The sequence below is a fragment of the Triticum urartu genome, chromosome 3A (assembly GCF_056163025.1).
Source record: "Triticum urartu cultivar PI428250 chromosome 3A, HENAU_Tu73, whole genome shotgun sequence".
Taxonomy (NCBI): domain Eukaryota; kingdom Viridiplantae; phylum Streptophyta; class Magnoliopsida; order Poales; family Poaceae; genus Triticum; species Triticum urartu.
Window position 1 is genome coordinate 470,444,284 of NC_141875.1, and position 22,980 is coordinate 470,467,263.

The window sequence follows — 22,980 nt, forward strand, 5'->3', positions numbered from 1 at the left end:
AGACATAGAAAATTTGCAAAATACATATGGCTCTGAATGTGGCAGACCCGTTGACTAAACTTCTCTCACAAGCAAAACATGATCACTCTTTGGGTGTTAATCACATAGCGATGTGAACTAGATTATTGACTCTAGTAAACCCTTTGGGTATTAGTCACATGGAGATGTGAACTAATCACATAAAGATGTGAACTATTGGTGTGAAATCACATGACGATGTGAACTAGATTATTGACTCTAGTGCAAGTGGGAGACTGAAGGAAATATGCCCTAGAGGCAATAATAAAGTTGTTATTTATATTTACTTATATCATGATAAATGTTTATTATTCATGCTACAATTGTATTAACCGGAAACTTAGTACATGTGTGAATACATAGAGAAACAGACTGTCACTAGTATGCCTCTGCTTGACTAGCTCGTTAATGAAAGATGGTTAAGTTTCCTAGCCATGGACAAAGAGTTGTCATTTGATGAATGGGATCACATCATTAGAGAATGATGTGATTGACTTGACCCATCCGTTAGCTTAGCACTTTGATCGTTTAGTTTACTGCTATTGCTTTCTCCATAACTTATTCATGTTCCTGTCACTATGAGATTATGCAACACCCGAATACCGGAGGAACACTTAGTGTGGTATCAAACGTCAAAACGTAACTGGGTGACTATAAAGATCCTCTATAGGTGTCTCTGATGGTGTTTGTTGAGTTTGCATAGATCAAGATTAGGATTTGTTACTCCGTGTATCGGAGAGGTATCTCTGGGCCCTCTCGGTAATGCACATCACTATAAGCCTTGCAAGCAATGTGACTAATAGGTTATTTACGGGATGTTGCATTACGGAACGAGTAAAGAGACTTTCCGGTAACGAGATTGAACTAGGTATTGAGATACCGACGATCGAATCTCGGGCAAGTAACATACCGATGACAAAGGGAACAACGTATGTTGTTATGCGGTTTGATCGATAAAGATCTTCGTAGAATATGTAGGAACCAATATGAGCATCCAGGTTCCGCTATTGGTTATTGACTGGAGATGATTCTCGGTCATGTCTACATAGTTCTCGAACCCGTAGGGTCCGCACGCTTAATGTTCGGTGACGATCGGTATTATGAGTTTATGTGTTTTGATGTACCGAAGGTAGTTCGGAGTCCCGAATATGATCACGGACATGACAAGGAGTCTCGGAATGGTCGAGACATAAAGATCGATATATTGGAAGCCTATGTGTGGACATCGGAATGGTTCCGAATAAGTTCGGGCATTTACTGGAGTACCGGGAGGTTACCGGAACCCCCCGGGGAGTATATGGGCCTTAGTGGAATAGAGGAGAGGAAGGCCAAGGTGGAGGGCGCCCCCCCCTAGCCCAATCCAAATCGGGTGGGGGCCGGTCCCCCTTCCTTCTCTCCTGCTCCTACTAGGGAAGGGGGGGGGAATCCTACTCCCGGTGGGAGTAGGACTCCCCCTAGGGCGCGCCATAGAGAGGGCCGGCCCTCCCCTCCTCCAATCCTTTATATACGGGGGAGGGGGGCACCCCATAGACACACAAGTTGATCTCTTAGCCGTGTGCGGTGCCCCCCTCCACAGATTTCCACCTCGGTCATATCATTGTAGTGCTTAGCTGAAGCCCTGCGTCGGTAACTTCATCATCACCATCATCACGCCATCGTGCTGAAGAAGCTCTCCCTGACACTCAGCTAGATCTAGAGTTCGTGGGACGTCGCCGAGCTGAACGTGTGCAGATCACGGAGGTGCCGTACCTTCGGTGCTAGGATCGGTCGGATCGTGAAGACATACGACTACATCAAACGTGTTGTCATAACGCTTCCGCTTATGGTCTACGAGGGTACGTGGACAACACTCTCCCCTCTCGTTGCTATGCATCACCTAGATAGATCTTGCGTGTGCATAGGAATTTTTTGAAATTACTACGTTCCCCAACACCTTCTTACTTCCCCACCAAAATTTCCTTATGAGCATATTGAGGGTTCACGCAGACCTCTAGGTAGCTTGAAACAAGACATTGAGTAAATTGGAACTGCCTGAGCATCCGCTTTAACAACACCTCTTTCCTAGCCGGTGACATGGCATCTGCAATCCACCCCTGGATCTTACTCCATAGGCGGTCCTTTAGGTATTTAAAAGCACCATTTTTTTAACCCTCAATATTTGATGGCATTTCCAAGTATTTCTCAGTGAGAGTTTCATTAGGAACATGAAATAAGCCATTGATCTCTTGCCTTATGCTCTCTGGAACTCATTTACTGAAATAAATGGAAGATTTTGCATGGTTGATTCGTTGCCCAGTGGCTTGACAATAAAGATCCAAGACTAGGTTCACCTCGGACGCACACATACCGTTTCAGAGAAGCCCATCTCATGACAATATTCACCCACCTCTCAGAGAAGCCCAGCTTGATCATGATTGCCTGAAGATATAATCACTCTACTCTGTCATAGGCCTTCATCATGTCAATTTTTAAAGCACACGATTGATGTTTCTTAGCCTTGTTCCTCTTCATGAAGTGCAAACATTCATACATAGTTATTATATTATTCGTGATCAATCTGCCTAGGACGAAAGCTGATTGTTCCTCAAAAATAATATCAGGTAACACTACCTTCAGGCGGTTAGCTATTACCTTTGGAGAGCGGCGTTTTGGCTCCCATGCTCAGATGAGCTCGGGCGTGAACAAAACAAGTTAAAAATATTAAATAAATTCAAAAAAGTTTGAATTTTTTTGTGGTGAAAGCTGATTGAGTGCGTGATGACCGTGCCAAATTTTAGAGTATTTGGATGTTTGAGCAGCTCTTAGCAAAAAAGAGAAATTTAAGGTTTGTGAAAAAGTTTAATGTTTATGCACTGTTCGGACCCCTTTTTTTGCTAAGAACTACTGAGATGAACAAATGATTTGAAATTTGGCAGGCACCTCACGCCCTCAATCCTCTTACATGCAAAAAATTCTATTTTTTCTGAATTTTTCTAGTATTTTTTTGGATTTACTGTTCACCGGTGTAGATGAGCGGGACACATAATTGGATATTCATTACCATTAAGGCCTCCTTGGTTCATAGTATAGAAATATCATAGGAATAGAAAAATCATAGAAAGTAAAATTACATTCATCTCAATTCCTATAAAGAAAGACATGTCATTTGATACGTAGGATATGAATATTTTAATTGAGTGTAGGCTTCTTTAAAATGTGAATTAGTTCCTATCCTACATAGAAATAAAAATCTATTCCTTCGAACCAAAGTGATCCGTAATTTTTTTCTTTAAAAATACTATACTATGAATTCCTACAAGATTTCTACCAACTAAGAGCATCTCTAGCAGACCCCGTAAAAAGCCGACCCGCATATGGCGTTTACAGTTCGACGTCGAACTGTTTTGCGGGTCGAAATCATGGATGACAGAGTAGACCCCGTATATGAAACTGTATAATTTGAAAAAAAAACTTTTGCGGGACAAATTGCAAGCAAACTAGTTTATCACATACTACATGATCATACACTAGTTCATCATATACTACATTGTACCACTACTACTAGGGGGTGGGGGATCTCGCGGCAGCGAGGCCGAGGTCGATGTACCAAAATGGACGAGCTATCGGCCGAGGACGATGCAATGGAGGAGCTCAGTCCTCCTTGTCGAAGCTGACGAGGTCGATGAACTTCTGCCTCTACTTCTCGCGGATGCGCCGCCACTCGTCGTCCTTGTCCTTCGCGGCAAGGTTGGCCGCTGTTGGGGAACGCAGTATTTCAAAAAATTTCCTACGATCACGCAAGATCTATCTAGGAGATTCATAGCAACAAGAGGGGAGAGTGAGTCCATGTAACCTCGTAGACCAAAAGCGGAAGTGTTTAGTAACGTGGTTGATGTAGTCGAACATCTTCGTGATCCAACCGATCCAAGCACCGAACGTACGACACCTCCGCATTCAGCACACGTTCAACTTGATGACGTCCCTCGATCTCTTGATCCAGTTGAGGATGATGGAGAGTTCTGTCAGCATGACGGCGTGGCAACGGTGATGATGAAGTTACTGGCGCAGGGCTTCGCCTAAGCACTACGACGATATGACCGAGGTGTGTAATTGTGGAGGGGGCACCGCACACGGCTAAGAGAAGACTTGGTGTGCCTTTGGGGTGCCCCCTCCCATGTATATAAAGGGGGAGGAGAGGTGGCCGGCCCAAGGGGGCGCGCCATGGGGGGAGTCCTACTTGGACTCCTGGTCCAAGTAGGATACGCCCCCTTTCCTATTCCCACTAGGAGAAGGAGGGAAGGAGGAAGAAGAGAGAAGGAAAGGGGGGCGGCCCCCCAACCCTAGTCCAATTCAGTTTGGGCTTGGGGGGCTTGATCCACCACCTGGCCGCCGCCTCTTCTCTCCACTAGGGCCCATGAAGGCCCATTAACTCCGGGGGGGGGGGGGGTGTTCCAGTAACCCCCGGTACTCTGAAAAATGCCCGAAGCTTTCTGAAACCATTCTGGTGTCCAAACATAACATTCCAATATATCAATATTTATGTCTCGACCATTTTGAGACTCCTTGTCATGTTTGTGATCTCATCCGGGACTCCGAACAAACTTCGGTTCATCAAATCACACATAATACAAATCGTCATCGAACGTTAAGCGTGCGGACCCTACGGGTTCGAGAACTATGCAGACATGACCGAGACACATCTCCGGTCAATAACCAATAGCGGAACCTGGATGCTCATATTGGCTCCTACATATTCTACGAAGATCTTTATCGGTCAAACCGCAAAACAACATACGTTGTTCCCTTTGTCATCGGTATGTTACTTGCCCGAGATTCGGTCATCGGTATCATCATACCTAGTTCAATCTCGTTACCGGCAAGTCTCTTTACTCGTTCTGTAATGCATCATCTCGTGACTAACTCATTAGACACATTGCTTGCAAGGCTCATAGTGATGTGCATTATCGAGAGGGCCCAGAGATACCTCTTCGATACACGGAGTGACAAATCCTAATCTTGATGTATGCCAACTCAACAAACACCATCCGAGACACCTATAGAGCATCTTTATAATCACCCAGTTATGTTGTGGCATTTGATAGCACACAAGGTGTTCCTCCGGTATTCGGGAGTTGCATAATCTCATAGTGAGAGGAACATGTATAAGTCATGAAGAAAGCAATAGCAATAGAACTAAACGATCATTATGCTAAGCTAACGGATGGGTCTTGTCCATCACATCATTCTCTAATGATGTGATCCCGTTCATCAAAATGACAACACATGTCTATGGTCAGGAAACTTAACCATCTTTGATTAACAAGCTAGTCAAGTAGAGGCATACTAGGGACACTCTGTTTGTCTATGTATTCACACATGTACTAAGTTTCCGGTTAATACAATTCTAGCATGGATAATAAACATTTATCATAATATAAGGAAATATAAAATAACAACTTTATTATTGCCCCTAGGGCATATTTCCTTCAGTCTCCCACTTGCACTAGAGTCAATAATCTAGTTCACATCGTCGTGTGATTTAACACCAATAGTTCACATCTTTATGTGATTAGTTTACATCTCCATGTGACTAACACCCAAAAGGGTTTACTAGAGTCAATAGTCTAGTTCACATCGCTATGTGATTAACACCCAAAGAGTATTAAGGTGTGATCATGTTTTGCTTGTGAGAAAAGTTTAATCAACGGGTCTTCCATATTCAGAGCCGTATGTATTTTGCAAATTTTCTATGTCTACAATGCTATGCATGGAGCTACTCTAGCTAATTGCGCCCACTTTCAATATGTATCCAGATTGAGATTTAGAGTCATCCGGATCAGTGTCAAAGCTTGCATCGACGTAACCCTTTACGACAAACTCTTTGTCACCTCCATAATCGAGAAACATATCCTTATTCCACTAAGGATAATTTTGACCATTGTCCAGTGATCCACTCCTGGATCACTATTGTACCCTCTTGCCAAACTCATGGTGAGGTACACAATAGGTCTGGTACACATCATAGCATACTTTATAAAACCTATGACTGAGGCATAGGGAATGACTTTCATTCTCTTTGTATTTTCTGCTGTGGTCGGGTTTTGAGTCTTACTCAACTTCACACCTTGCAACACAGGCAAGAACGCCTTTGACTGTTCCATTTTGAACTACTTCAAAATCTTGTCAAGGTATATACTTATTGAAAAATCTTATCAAGCGTCTTGATCTATCTCTATAGATTTTGATGCTCAATGTGTAAGAAGCTTCACCGAGGTCTTTGTTTGAAAAACTCCTTCCAAACACTCCTTTATGCTTTCAAGAAAATTCTACATCATTTCCGATCAACAATACACTCACATATACTTATCAGAAAGATTGTAGTGCTCCCACTCACTTTCTTGTAAATACAGGCTTCACCGCAAGTCTGTATAAAACTATATGCTTTGATCACACTATCAAAGCGTATATTCCAACTCTGAGAGGCTTGCACTAGTCCATAAATGGATCGCTGGAGCTTGCACACTTTGTTAGCACCTTTTGGATCGATAAAACCCTCTGGTTGCATCATATACAACTCTTCTTTAAGATATCCATTAAGGAATGTAGTTTTGACATCCATTTACCAAATTCCATAATCATAAAATGCGGCAATTGCTAACATGATTCAGACAGACTTAAGCATCACTACAGGTGAGAAGGTCTCATCATAGTCAACTCCTTGAACTTGTCGAAAACCTTTCGCAACAAGTCAAGCTTTGTAGATAGTAACATTACCATCAGCGTCAGTCTTCTTCTTGAAGATCCATTTATTTTCTATGGCTTGCCGATCATCGGGCATGTCAACCAAAGTCCACACTTTGTTCTCATACATGGATCCCATCTCAGATTTCATGGCCTCAAGCCATTTCGCGGAATCTGGGCTCATCATCGCTTCCTCATAGTTCGTAGGTTCATCATGGTCAAGTAACATGACCTCCAGAACAGGATTACCATACGACTCTGGTGCGGATCTTACTCTGGTTGACCTACGAGGTTCGATAGTAACTTGATCAGAAGTTTCATGATCATCATCGTTAGCTTCCTCACTAATTGGTGTAGGAATCACTGGAACTGATTTCTGTGATGAACTACTTTCCAATTCGGGAGAAGGTACAATTACCTCATCAAGTTCTACTTTCCTGCCACTCACTTCTTTTGAGAGAAACTCGTTCTCTAGAAAGGATCCATTCTTAGCAACGAATATCTTGCCATTGGAACTGTGATAGAAGGTGTACCCAACAGTCTCCTTTGGGTATCCTATGAAGACACATTTCTCTGATTTGGGTTCGAGCTTATCAGGTTGAAGCTTTTTCACGTAAGCATCGCAACCCTAAACTTTAAGAAACGACAGCTTAGGTTTCTTGCCAAACCATAGTTCATATGGTGTCGTCTCAACGGATTTAGATGGTGCCCTATTTAACATGAATGCAGCCGTCTCTAAAGCATAACCCCAAAACGATAGCGGTAAATCAGTAAGAGACATCATAGATCGCACCATATCTAATAAAGTACGGTTACAACGTTCGGATACACCATTACGCTTTGGTGTTCCAAGTGGCGTGAGTTGCGAAACTATTCCACATTGTTTCAAATGAAGACCAAACTCGTAACTCAAATATTCACATCCACGATCAGATCGTAGAAACTTTACTTTCTTGTTACGATGATTTTCCACTTCACTCTGAAATTCTTTGAACTTTTCAAATGTTTCAGATTTATGTTTCATCAAGTAGATATACCCATATCTTCTCAAATCATCTCTGAAGGTCAGAAAATAACGATACCAGCCGCGAGCCTCAACACTCATCAGACCGCATACATCAGTATGTATTATTTCCAACAAGTCAGTTGCTTGCTCCATTGTTCCGGAGAACAGAGTCTTAGTCATCTTTCCCATGAGGCATGGTTCGCAATCATCAAAAAGTGATTCATAATCAAGTGATTCCAAAAGCCCATCAACATGGAGTTTCTTCATGCGCTTTACACCAATATGACCTAAACGACAGTGCCACAAATAAGTTGTACTATCATTATTAACCTTGCATCTTTTGGCATCAATATTATGAATATGTGTATCACTATGATTGAGATTCAATAGACCATTCACCATGGGTGTATGACCACGGAAGGTTTTATTCATGTAAACAAAATAACAATTATTCTTTGACTTAAATCAATAACCATATTGCAATAATCATGATCCAATCATATTATGCTCAACGCAAAACACCAAATAACATTTATTTTAGGTTCAACACTAATCCCGAAGGTAAAGGGAGTGTGCGATGGTGATCTTATCAACCTTGGAATCACTTCCGACACACATTGTCACCTCACCCTCAACTAGTCTTTGTTCATTTTGTAACTCCTGTTTTGAGTTAATAATCTTAGCAACTGAATCGGTATCAAATACCCTGGGGTTACTATGAACACTAGTAAAGTACACATCAATAACATGTATACCATATATACTTTTGTTCACTTCACCATCTTTCTTATCCGCCAAGTATTTGGGGCAGTTCCGCTTCCAATGACCATTTTCTTTGCAGTAGAAGCACTCAGTTTCAGGTTTGGGTTTAGCTTTGGGCTTCTTCATGGGAGTGGTAACTTGCTTGCCATTCTTCTTGAAGTTCCCTTTCTTTCCCTTGCCCTTTTACTTGAAACTAGTGGTCTTGTCAACCATCAACATTTGATGCTTTTCTTGATTTCCACCTTCGCTGATTTCAGCATCACGAAGAGCTCGGGAATGGTTTTCGTCATCCCTTGCATATTATAGTTCATCACGAAGTTCCAGTAACTTGGTGATAGTGACTAGAGAACTCTGTCAATCTCTATCTTATCTAGAAGATTAACTCCCACTTGATTCAAGCGATAGTAGTACTCAGACATTCTGAGCACATGCTCACTGGTTGAGCTATTCTCCTCCATCTTGTAGGCAAAATACTTGTCAGAGGTCTCATACTTCTCGACTCGGGCATGAGTCTTAAATACCAATTTCAGCTCTTGGAACATCTTATATGCTCTGTGGCGTTCAAAACGTTTTTGAAGTTCCAATTCTAAGACGTAAAGAATGGTGCACTAAACTATCAAGTAGTCATCATACCGAGCTTGACAAACGTTCATAACATCTACATCTGCTCCTGCAATAGGTCCGCCGCCTAGCGGTCCATCAAGGACATAATTCTTCTGTGCCGCAATGAGGATAATCCTCAGATCACGGACCCAGTCCGCATCATTTCTACTATCATCTTTCAATTTATTTTTCTCTAGGAACATATCAAAAACAAAAGGGGAGCTATAACGTGAGCTATTGATCTACAACATAATTTGTAAATCCTATCAGGACTAAGTTCATGGTAAATTAAAGTTCAATTAATCATATTACTTAAGAACTCCTACTTAGATAGACATCCCTCTAGTCATCTAAATGATCACGTGATCCATATCAACTAAACCATGTCCGATCATCATGTGAGATGGAGTAGTTTTCAATGGTGAACATCACTATGTTGATCATATCTACTATATGATTCACGTTCGACCTTTTGGTCTCTGTGTTCCGAGGCCATATATGCATATGCTATGCTCGTCAAGTTTAACCCGAGTATTCTGCGTGTGCAAAACTGGCTTGCACCTCACTACTACAGGATGCTGCTAACGCAACACTATGATCAGAGACCCTTCGAGAAACTGTGTGCGATGCCATAATCGCAAACGGTGATGTATGAAAACCATCAGAAATGTGTAAAACGTTTGCGATGACGGATGCATCAAACACGGTTCAGGTTTTAGTTGCGTGTGCGATGAAGGGCATACGGTTCAGTTCAATGAACTGTTTGCGATGAGGAGGAACAAAAGAAACGGGCAGCCAGATGGAGGCGTGTGCGATACACAACATACGGTTCACTCAGATGAACTATTTGTGATTAGGCAACACAAAAGAAACGGTCAGCCAGATCAAAGGTGTGTGCGATATACGGCATGCGGTTCACTCGGGTGAACTGTTTGCGTTGAGACATGAGAACATAAACAGTTCAACTTAACAAGATGTGTGTGATACGCGGCAAACAGGTCTGTAATCAGAAATGTGTCTGGAGATCAATAAGAACACAAACCATTGCTGCTAATAAGATGTGTGTGTTGTGCGATGGGATTGCATACAGAACAACAACATATATAGACACACACACACACACACTTATAAGGACATGCTTGCATAACCAAATTAAACATCCACTTACATAGGTGGCTACTACAACCATGGCATTTGCACACACCAAAGTAAACTATTACATGCATAATTACATAGGTGGCTACTACACACATGACATTTACACACACACCAATAAAGTAAACTATATATTACATGCATGATTAACTAGCATAAACGATCATCTGATCATCATCTACTTCTTGTGACGCTTGCTCTTCTTGTGGCTCGATCCGAGCTCGTCGATTTGGTTAAAGAGGCACTTCCTCATGTTAACGATCCGCCTGTGCATCTCGTAGCATGTGTACACGCTCTTGGCCGTGAACCTGAGGTGAGGTTCATCCAGTTGCCGCATCTAGGCCTTGTGCCAGGATACGGGACTTGTTCTCTGGGCATCCTACTTCATCTTTTCATAGTACGGGTCGATGATGGCCGAGGCGAGTTCGACCAGGGAGTCCTGCTTCGTGCTTCCCCAGACCTTGTAGTGGTGACGGATTTCAACAAGGTTCTTGCTGGCCAAGCCCGTAACACTGAGCGCTTTTACATCATCTTTGGTATACACCATGGCGAACTTGTAGTCGGTGCTGTTGACAAACCGGTTGAAACGGTCGCAAGGCTCTGTGGCCATGCAGTAGTGGTAGATGAGGACATGATGGAGCATGCACAATTGGGTGACGGCAACCTACTGATCTATGCCGGGACGACCAGCGGTGTACTGGAGGTCGATGCCGACCACCTTGTACTTGTCTCCAGCAAGCAACTTCTCAACGCTGTTGATGTAGTCGTCCACCATGGCCGGGTCGATGGTGTACCCCACCGAGAGATCCGTCTCCCTCGCGTGGGTCTCCACTCTATGCTTGCCAAACTCCATTGGAGCGCCGTTGGACATCCCCTCTCTATGTGTCATCGTGGGTGTGCTTGTTGTGTTGTGGGGCGCAATCGAAAGGTTGAAGAGACTAAGATTATAATGGCTGCGGGAATTAAAGGGGAAACTGGACGGCCAGGAATATCGGCAGGCCCTGATGGCAGTTCTAATTTGCAGCGCGTAACTCCAGCGTGCCGCACATAACTGCGTCGCGTGGCAACATGCGCGGCGCAACCGCATGCATATGGGTCCCCGACGTGATCGTGCGCACGCCCAACCGTTGGTAGAGCGCGCGCGGAGGGACATGAGCAGAGCGATCCGCAGTCGCCTCAACGACGAGCAACCATATATATATATGCATATAGCAGTTGAACACGCAAGGAAAAGCTATCCACAAGCCGAGCACGCTGACAGAGGCGAGCAGAGTGCACCAACGGACGCGAGCAGAGCGCGCCGTGGCGCCTAATGACGAGCACAGCGTGCTGCGGCGCCTAACGGCGGGATAGACCTTCATTCAAGCCAATCAAAATAAGACTGGAATGGACATGTCTATATTGAGCAAAGGGATCGCACATGTCTGTATTGACTGGAACGAGAATGCAATAGCAAAATAAGAATTAAGGCCACGATGATGCGATCGCAATGGTGGTTATAGGAGGCAAGAAGAAAGATGCATCCATCAATGTACGACCTCCTCCTCCTCAACTCAGTGCGCCGGCCGGGCCACCGACCGGTGGCTAAGGAGCGTCGGCTTGTGTTGCGAGGTCAAGGCGCTTCTCAACTAAGGCATCCAAGGCTTCTAGCCGGCTGAAGAAGGCCAACATCGTAGCGTCCTCATTGGCCTTGTAGATACCTATGTACATGATTCGTTCGTACACATGGATGTGTAGGTTGACGGTTTCTTGCAGGGCGGGGCACCTTGTGGAGAGCGCGACCTCCAGGTGGACATTCTTCGTGGCATCGGCGGGCAGTCATAGGGCCACCAGTGCTTCAAAGAGGTTCTGACCATGGAGGCCGATTAGGGTGGCAGGAAATGAGGAGCCCGGTTGCACAGGCTGGAGGAGTATGGCGATGTCGTCCGTGAGCTTCTTGACGACGGTGAACCTGTTGGTGCTGCAAACGATCATCTGGTCCAACTGAGAGTCGTAGCTGGCGTCGACGGCGGCCATCCACCAGCCGGTCGCCAACACCGTATGGAGACGATCCACGGTGCCATGCCGCAGGCCGGCGTCGTGGACCATCTGGCACAGCCACTGGCTGCTCGCGCGCATCGCTGCCATGGGTCTGGAGTGGACACTTTTGTGCTTATTAGTGTAGGTGCTTAGGCAAATGCTTAGGTGCGTACGATGTGGTAGATGCATTGGAATGGAGGGGCGCCTTTATATGAGTGCAAACTGGGTTGCATTCACATCGTGCTGCCTCTTTTTCCGGTCCTCCCATTACTTCCCTCATGCATTCACACGATGCTAATTGAAGAAGGATGCATCATTGACCGTTCAACATTTTGGGAACTACTACTGATGAAGCTATGTACCTGGGGTAGGAGCACGGACCCGTCCCAAAGAGTCCTACCCAAGGACATCCCTAGAAGAAATCACCCATCAATCGGCTTGAAGGTACTTCACTCGACGGGTTCAAGACGCTCGACCAAGAAGCTACCGCTCGACCATGAAGCTATTCACTCGACTGCCAGGAGATCTACAGTCACTCCGTAGGCAAACGGTCAGCTGTTAAGTAGTCTTCATGGTCATTACAACACTTTATTAGAGGCGTTACCAGTAACGCCCCATCTTAAATGTACTTTAAAACCCTGCATTACTGAGGGCAGGAGGGGGTCGGCGAACTCTATATAAGCCACCCCCCTCCTCAGTAGGAAGGGTTCGCACCCCTGTAATATATACACGCATAATCCAGTCGACCGCCTCCGGGCTCCGAGACGTAGGGCTATTACTTCCTCCGAGAAGGGCCTGAACTCATAAACCTCGCGTGTAACAACTTCCCAATAGCTAGGATCTCGCCTCTCCATACTCACCCCCCTACATCACTGTCAGAGTTAGAACCACGACAGTTGGCGCCCACCGTGGGGCTCGAATCTTAGCGCTTAGTTGGAGAAGTTGTGATTTTTCTCGATCCCTTTGATCATGTTTTCTTGCGGAGTTTTGGTGGAGGACCGCGAGATCCGTCTCGGTGCGCTCACCTTCATCGTCGACGACTCCGCCTGGCTTCAGGAGGCACCGCTCGACATCGACGCGCTCCCCGCCCGCGGTGCAACACATTTCTGCGCATGCGTTCGTGGCGTCCTCCTGCGGCAACCGTCAACCCAATATGGGTCGGCCCCCGTATCGTCTCCCCGCCCTGTCTCCCACCAGCGCAAGCGCTCCGGTCGGTCAAGACTTCAGCGGTGGGTGAGGCACGCCGTGGCCCGCCAATCGGCAGCCCCGCAAGTCGCGGCCATCGAGCCCGTCGAATCCCTCTACGGCCTGTTCGACCTGTCGATTGGCTCCGTGGAGACCGCATCCGAGTGCGACAGCAGCGATCCAGCGGCTGAGGTTCTGGCGGTCGATGGAACACACAGTCCCCCTGGTTTCCCTCGCACTGATGGAGGCGCGGGTGGGGGCGATCCGTCACATCCCCACGACGAGTATCTCCCCGAACCTCTCACGTCATTGCAGCGAGAGGAGCTTCGCCGCCGGAACATCGACGTGCTCCGCACTCCTATCGTCGGAGAGACCCCCGAGGCCCGGGCCTTGGAGGACGCACGTTTGGCCAACTTGGCCGAGCGCACTCGACTGGAGAATCTCCAGCGAGCACTCGACGAGCAAGCGCGTCAGCGGGCTCCCGAGTCTAGTCGACGCCAGCTCTTCCCGCCGACGCAGGTATATCGAACCCCAGTTCAGAATCTGGCAGCCGCGGCCCATATAGCAGAATCGATTCAGCCCTCCCAGTCGGAGGCTGGCAGGGGCTTGTTACAGATCAGAGCATTGCTCCGGGCGGCGGGAGACCAGAATTCCGCTGTCTCACAATCGCGGAATAGGATCCACAGTTGGTCTGTCGCAACAGATACAGTCGAGTCAGCTCACAGCCCGAGATCGCCCCCGAGGCGTGAGGGACGTGGTGGCCAACATGATCAGTACAGGAGGAATGAGCAGTATGATCACCGATTCGACCGTGATGATCGACGTCGAGTGCCAACCCCTCCCCCGAGGAGTGGGTCATATGCGCCTCGACGGCAAGATGACAGACGCCCTCATAGTGTTGGGCAGAGGATTCCGGTCGACCCCAGAGACCCAGGCTTTGATGCGAGATCCATCCTCGTTCAAGGTTTGGTTGACAGGAACAGAGCTCATCGGGAAGGCCACAACAGAGATGTGCCTGCCAGCAGCAGAGTACGTGCTTCAGGGCCAGAGTGTTTCAGTCGAGCCATCAGAGCCGCAGTGATACCTCCCAATTTCAGGTTGGCGACTGGAATCAGCAAGTTCACCGGTGAATCTAAGCCTGACACCTGGCTCGAAGATTACCGAGTGGCTGTACAGATTGGCGGTGGCAATGACGAGGTGGCCATGAAGCATTTGCCTCTCATGTTAGAGGGCTCGGCCAGAGCATGGCTAAATCAGTTGGCACCCAGCAGCATTTACACTTGGGAGGACCTCTCCCGAGTGTTTATCACAACCTTTGAAGGAACATGCAAGCGACCTGCAGGCTTAACCGAGCTGCGGTCTTGCGTGCAGAAGCCGAATGAAACTCTGAGGGAATACATCCAGAGGTGGATCACGCTGCATCACTCGGTTGAGAACGTGCCGGACCATCAAGCGGTTTGTGCCTTCAAGGAAGGTGTTAAATACAGAGAGTTGAATCTGAAGTTCGGTTGAACTGGAGAGATGTCTCTGAATCGGATGATGGAGATTGCCACCAAGTATGCTAACGGAGAAGACGAATATTGACTCCGGAGTGGCAAGCAGAAAACAATCGCCCAGGAAACTGGAGGCAATTCCAGTCGGAAGCAGAAGCGGAAGGCCGAGCCAGCCGCCCCTGGAGAGGCCCTGGCCGTAACCCAGGGAAATTTCAAGGGAAAACCCAAGGGCACCTGGAAGCCCAAAAAAGTCAAGGATCAAGATGGAAATGATGTTTTGGATCTGCCATGTCACATCCACACCAAGAAGGATGGAGAGGGTAATTTTATTTACCCAAAGCATACCACTCGACAGTGCCGGCTCCTGATCCAGCAGTTCCAAGGAAAACAGTCCAAGGATAAGGAAAAAGAGTCGGACAGAGTCGAGGACAAGGAAGACAGTGACGATGGATACCCCCAAGTCAATTCCACCCTGATGATTTTTGCCGATGTCGAAAGCAAAAGTCGACTGAAAGTCATTAACCGAGAGGTGAACATGGTTGCCCTGGCAACACCCAGTTACCTGAAGTGGTCCCAGACTGCCATCACATTCGACCAGTATGATCACCCGACGCACATTGCCACCCCTGGGAGGCAAGCTTTGGTGGTCGACCCAATTGTTGAAGGCACTCGACTGACTAAAGTCCTGATGGATGGAGGCAGTGGCTTGAACATACTGTATGTTGAAACATTGAAAGGAATGGGCATTCCGATGTCCAGACTCAGCACCAGTAACATGAGTTTCCATGGAGTCATTCCTGGGAAGAAAGCCCAATCACTCGGCCAGATCGCTCTTGATGTGGTTTTCGGTGATTCAAAGAATTACCGCAAGGAAAAGTTGACATTCGAGGTCGTGGACTTCCAAAGTGCTTATCACGCCATTTTGGGCAGGCCAGCTTACGCACGCTTCATGGCCCGGCCATGTTACGTGTACCTCAAACTGAAGATGCTTGGCCCCAAAGGTGTGATCACTGTCACAGGCAATCGGAAGAAGGCGGAAGAGTGCTTTCAGAAGGGCTCAAAGATTGCAGATGCTCAGATGGCAGTGGTCGAGCTGCAAGAGTACCAAAAGACTGCCGACCCAAGCGAGTTGCTACGAGCCAAGAAGCCTGCTTCAGAATCAGCTTTTCAGTCGTCCGGTGAAACAAAAACAGTCGACATTCACCCGACCGACCCCGACGCTGCCCCGACTCACATATCAACGACGCTTGACTCCAAATAGGAAGAAGCGCTCATCCAGCTCCTCCGTGAGAACTGGGACATCTTCGCATGGAAACCCTCCGACATGCCTGGAGTTCCCAGGGGGCTGGCTGAGCACCGTCTACGGGTCGACCCAAAATTCAAGCCTATGAAGGAACATCTTCGACGATCCGCCGTCCAGAAGAAGCAAGCCATTGGCGAGGAGGTGGCTCGGCTCTTAGCAGCAGGGTTCATCCGAGAAATTTACCAGTCCGAGTGGCTCGCCAATGTCGTCATGGTCCCCAAGAAGGACAAGTCACTTCACATGTGCATTGATTTCAAACATATCAATCGGGCCTGCCCGAAAGATCATTTTCCTCTCCCTTGCATCGACCAAATAGTCGACTCGACTGCGGGGTGCGAGAGATTGTCTTTTCTAGATGCTTATTCCGGGTACCATCAGATCCGTCTGTATGGACCCGACGAAATCAAAATAGCTTTCATCACCCCATTCAGATGCTTCTATTATGTCACTATGCCGTTCGGCCTCAAGAACGCCGGAGCCACGTTCATGAGAATGATTCAGAAGTGTTTACTCACTCAAATCAGTCGGAATGTGGAGGCATACATGGATGATATTGTGGTCAAGTCACGCAAAGGTTCCGACCTGCGAGCTGACCTTGCCGAAACTTTTGCCAACCTCAGGAGATATGATATCAAGCTCAATCCATCAAAATGCACATTCGGAGTTCCAGGCGGAAAGTTACTCGGTTTTCTCGTTTCCGAATGAGGGATCGACGCCAATCCTGAGAAAATTGGCACCATACTCCGGATGAAGCGTCCTGTACGCGTGCACGATGTCCAAAAGCTTACAGGCTGCTTGGCCGCTTTGAGTCGATTCATTTCTCGCCTCGGTGAAAAGGCGTTGCCTCTCTACCGACTGATGAAGAAGTCTGACAAGTTCGAGTGGACTCCAGAAGCTGACGCAGCGTTTGCAGAACTCAAAGCTCTGCTCTCCACCCAGCCAGTGCTTGCTGCCCCAATTAGCAAAGAGCCTCTGCTGCTGTACATTGCGGCCACGGGACAAGTTGTCAGTATAGTACTCACGGTCGAGCGGGAAGAAGAAGGAAAGGCCTTCAGAGTTCAGCGCCCAGTCTATTATCTGTCTGAAGTTTTGACCCCTTCAAAACAAAGATACCCTCACTACCAGAAGCTTGTATATGGGATTTACATGACCACGAAGAAGGTTGCACATTACTTCTCTGACCACTCCATTACAGTCGTCAGCGACGCCCCACTGTCAGAGATACTGCATAACAGAGATGCAACTGGTCGAGTGGCCAAGTGGGCGATTGAACTCCTTCCCTTAGATATCAGGTTTGAAGCAAAGAAGGCTATTAAGTCCCAAGCAATCGCAGATTTCGTCGCCGAGTGGATTGAACAGCAGCTTCCGACTCAAGTTCACTCGGAGCACTGGACCATGTTCTTCGATGGATCTAAGATGCTGAATGGTTCCGGTGCTGGGGTAGTTCTAGTCTCCCCCCGAGGAGAAAAGCTCAGATACGTCCTCCAGATTCACTTCGATTCCTCCAACAATGAAGCAGAGTATGAAGCACTTCTGTATGGGTTGCGCATGGCCATTTCACTCGGCGTCCGTCGCCTCATGGTCTACGGTGACTCAGATTTGGTGGTTAATCAGGTGATGAAGGAGTGGGACGTCAGAAGTCCGGCTATGACCGGTTATTGCAACGCAGTGAAAAAGCTAGAAAAGAAATTCGAGGGGTTAGAGCTTCATCACATCCCCCGACTCAAAAATCAAGCAGCCGATGATCTGGCAAAGATAGGCTCCAAGAGAGAAGCCATTCCCAGCAATGTGTTTTTGGAGCACATCCGCTCGCCGTCAGTCCAGGAGGATCCTTTCACAGAAGAAGCCCCACAACCGAAAAGTGCCACAGATCCGAGTGAAGTCGAAGTTCCTGCTGTGGTCGACCTGATCATGGAAGTCTTGGCCATCACTCCCGACTGGACGATACCATACATCGCGTATATCCTAAGGAAAGAGCTCCCAGAGGATGAGGAAGAGGCTCGACAGATCGTCCGCCGATCCAAGGCCTTCACAGTCATAAAGGGGCAGTTGTACAGAGAAAGCGCGACTGGAATTGGTCAGAAGTGCATAACTCCGGAAGAAGGTCAGATGATCCTTGATGAGATCCATTCGGGGACCTGCGGTCACCATGCGTCCTCCCGGACCATTGTGGCCAAAGCATACCGAGCGAGATTTTACTGGCCAAGAGCAAATGAGATGGCAAAGGAGATAGTTGACAAGTGTGAGGGGTGTCAGTTCTACTCCAACATGTCCCACAAACCCGCATCAGCCCTGAAGACCATTCCACTCGTCTGGCCCTTCGCTGTCTGGGGACTGGACATGGTCGGTCCTCTGAGAACAGGCAGGAGCGGTTTCACCCATGTGCTTGTGGCAGTCGACAAGTTTACCAAGTGGATTGAAGCTAAACCCATCAAAAACCTCGATGCTGGCACTGCTATTAGTTTCGTCAGAGGACTAACATTCAGATATGGAGTCCCTCACAGCATCATCACCGACAATGGGTCAAACTTCGATTCAGACCAGTTCAGAGCCTTTTGCGCCTCTCAAGGCACTCGTGTCGACTATGCATCAGTCGCCCATCCCCAGTCGAATGGACAAGCTGAAAGAGCAAATGGTCTGATCCTCAAAGGACTAAAGCCTCGGCTAATGCGTGATCTCAAGCACGCAGCAAGTGCCTGGGTCGACGAGCTTCCGTCAGTTTTGTGGGGATTAAGGACCATTCCTAACCGGTCGACTGGAAGAACCCCATTCTTTCTTGTTTATGGAGCCGAAGCCGTTCTGCCAAGTGATCTCCTTCACAATGCTCCCTGAGTCGAGCTTTACACCGAAGATGAAGCAGAACAGGCTCGGCAAGATGCAGTAGACCTCCTGGAAGAAGAAAGAGAGATGGCCATGATCAGATCGACCATTTATCAGCAAGACTTGCGTCGATTCCATGCCCGACATGTGAAGAGTCGAGCCTTCCAAGAAGGAGATTTGGTCCTCCGAGTGGATCAACAGAAACCACACAAGCTTGCTCCTACTTGGGAAGGCCCCTTCATCATCACCAGAGTCCTCCACAACGGAGCGTATCACCTCTACAATGTTGATCGCCAGATTGACGAGCCGCGAGCTTGGAATGCGGAACTACTCCGCCCCTTTTACACTTAAGTTCCTTCCCATAAAGATGTAATAAGAGAAACTTCCGCAGTTCATTTTTATCAAAGTCAAGAGTGTTCCAATGATTGCTGTCACTTCTGTTTACATACGAGAACCCCCAGTGGGTGACTTAGCCGCGAACCCGTTTCGCCTAAGTTCAAAAAAAAATCCTACCGAGTGGAGAGCAAACCTCCCACTCGGGGGCTTAGCTGCAGTCCAGCACTCGCCTAAGTTCTCCTACGCAGAGACTTAGCTGTAGTCAGCACTCGCCTAAGTTTGAAAAATCCTACCGAGTGGAGAGCAAACCTCCCACTCGGAGGCTTAGCTGCAGTCCAGCACTCGCCTAAGTTCTCCTACGCAGAGACTTAGCTGCAGTCAGCACTCGCCTAAGTTTGAAAAATCCTACCGAGTGGAGAGCAAACCTCCCACTCGGAGGCTTAGCTGCAGTCCAGCACTCGCCTAAGTTCTCCTACGTAGAGACTTAGCTGCAGTCAGCACTCGCCTAAGTTTGAAAAATCCTACCGAGTGGAGAGCAAACCTCCCACTCGGAGGCTTAGCTGCAGTCCAGCACTCGCCTAAGTTCTCCTACGCAGAGACTTAGCTGCAGTCAGCACTCGCCTAAGTTTGAAAAATCCTACCGAGTGGAGAGCAAACCTCCCACTCGGGGGCTTAGCTGCAGTCCAGCACTCGCCTAAGTTCTCCTACGCAGAGACTTAGCTGCAGTCAGCACTCGCCCAAGTTTGAAAAATCCTACCGAGTGGAGAGCAAACCTCCCACTCGGGGGCTTAGCTGTAGTCCAGCGCTCGCCTAAGTTCTCCTACGAAGAGACTTAGCTGCGGTCAGCACTCGCCTAAGTTTGAAAAATCCTACCGAGTGGAGAGCAAACCTCCCACTCGGGGGCTTAGCTGCAGTCCAGCACTCGCCTAAGTTCTCCTACGCAGAGACTTAGCTGCAGTCAGCACTCGCCTAAGTTTGAAAAATCCTACCGAGTGGAGAGCAAACCTCCCACTCGAGGGCTTAGCTGCAGTCCAGCACTCGCCTAAGTTCTCCTACGAAGAGACTTAGCTGCGGTCAGCACTCGCCTAAGTTTGAAAAATCCTACCGAGTGGAGAGCAAACCTCCCATTCGGGGGCTTAGCTGCAGTCCAGCACTCGCCTAAGTTCTCTTACGAAGAGACTTAGTTGCAGTCAGCACTCGCCTAAGTTTGAAAAATCCTACCGAGTGGAGAGCAAACCTCCCACTCGGGGGCTTAGCTGCAGTCCAGCACTCGCCTAAGTTCTCTTACAAAGAGACTTAGCTGCAGTCAGCACTCGCCTAAGTTTGAAAATTCCTACCGAGTGGAGAGCAATCCTCCCACTCGGAGGCTTAGCTGCAGTCCCGCACTCGCCTAAGTATGAAACGCTTCTCATTTCCCAAGGACGACGAGAGGCAGGTCAACCGCCACCTTCTCCTTCGGAGCTGCACCACAGACACAAAGTTATTTCGAGTGAAGATCAAATCCCACTCGACGGGTCATCGACAAAGAGATTCAACGACAAATCAAGTTCAAATAAAGCCTAAAATATCCGAGAGACCTCAGATCGAAGTACTCAAGCCCACAGCTCGGCAGAGTTTAACTGTTACACTTCCACTCGGCATTCCGAGGCAAATTTAAGGCAGAGTTTAACGGATTACAAAATACACTCGGCATCCCAAGGCAAGTTTTTTCATTCCTCAGGAGGAGGAGGACTGGCAGGGGCGACAAACTCATCCAAGTCGATCCCATCTGCGATGCGGGTAGCAGCAGCAATAAATGTCTCCATGAAGTCCTGGAAGTTGTGCTTCCTCGTGTTGGCAACTTGGATGGCGGCCAGCTTCTCCTCCCGCACCTCCTTGCAATGGACGCGGACCAGAGACAGAGCCACGTCGGCACCACACCGAGCTGAAGACTTCTTCCACTCCTGCACTCGGTCAGGGATTCCGTTGAGTCGAGTCATCAGAGACTCGAGGTCGTTCTGGAGCGTGGACTCTGGCCAAAGCGTCGGGTCGATCCGCGTCATGGCGACCTTCAGTCGAGCCAAGTAATCCACGACGCCGTCAACGCGGGATTCCAGTCGGAGCAGGTTCATGGCAGCTTCGTCTTGCACCGAAGAGTTGATTGGATCCAAACCTGTTTCGATCCGCCCGGTCTCCTCTTCGAAGTTCTGGCAAAGTTCTGCATGCACGACCCAAGGATAAGTCAAATTTCATAAAACTAAGTCGACACAAAAAGAACCAGTCGGAACTGATTGTGCACCTTCGAGCTTGATGTACAGCTTCTTGGCAAAGCTCCTCAAGTAGCTCTCCAGGTTGTCTCTCCTGCGAGCGATGCTTTCCATCTTCTCGCTCAGGGTGAGGTGCTCCTTCTTCCAACGCGAACACTCCCTGTTGGCTTCCTTCAGAGCGGTCTTCAACTTGGTGTTCTCCCCTTCTAATTGGTCGACCGAAGCCAGCTTCTGCGCGGCCAGAGCGGTCTTGTCATCAGCCTCCTTACGGGCAGCAGCCAAGTCCTGATCCTTCTTCGCCAGAGCTTCTTTCAGTTTTTCTGCGAAAATGATGATTGAGTCGGAGAAAGCGAAGAGATACTCAAGCCTGAAAACTAACCAGTCGACAAAGGCGTCTTACCTGCGGCGCCGTCTCTGACCTTCTGCAGCTCCGTCCTGGCCAGCTCCAGATCGAGGTTCATTTGAATTTGCTGCTTCTCCAGGTCAGCCAAGCGGGTTCCAAGATCACAAGACTTCTGAAGTCGAAGGGGAGGAGTTGCAATCTCAGTAAAAAGAAGAAGAGCAACAAAGACAATAAATACTAAGACTACGGTCGACTGCCACCAGTCCACCATAGTCTCGGGGACTACACCCAGTGGGTGCACTTAGCGTGCCCCCACCGGTTCCTATCCCACCCGACCGACCCCTGAAGTCGAGTCAAAGACCACCCGACCGGCCCCTGAAGTCGAGTCAAAGACAAGTTGCTTCCGAGCAGCTGAGAGACAATAAGCCTACACCCAGTAAAAAAAAGAGAGAAAGACGTCGACTGCCCGCAGTCGACTTCCATTCGACATGGCCCGATCAGACAGAGCGAAGAAACTCAACTACGACTCAATTTAAAGACTACAGCCGACCGCCAGCAGTCGACCGTAGTCTCCGGGACTACACCCAGTGGGTGCACTTAGCGTGCCCCCACTCGTCCAAAGAAAAAACACCCAGTGGGTGTACAAACTTAAAGATCTTCGGAAAAGAGATTCTTCAAAGAACATACCAAAACAGACCAAGTGTTGAAGTCGACTCACCTGGACATTGCTCTGAAGAGCCGAGCTTGCGTCGTAAGCCGCCTGGCAAGCCTCCCGAGCCACTTTTACCTGCTCCATCATGACTCCTGCCTGGCGTACAGCCTCCTTCGCAGCAGCCGCTTGGTCCTCAGGGACGGGGTACGCAGCAAAAAGCGAAGACGGATCTGCAGTCGACGCTGAAGGCTGCACACTCGTCAAAGGAACAGCGAAAGTCACGGAAGCCCGAGTGGGTTCGCCATCATCCCGAACTGCA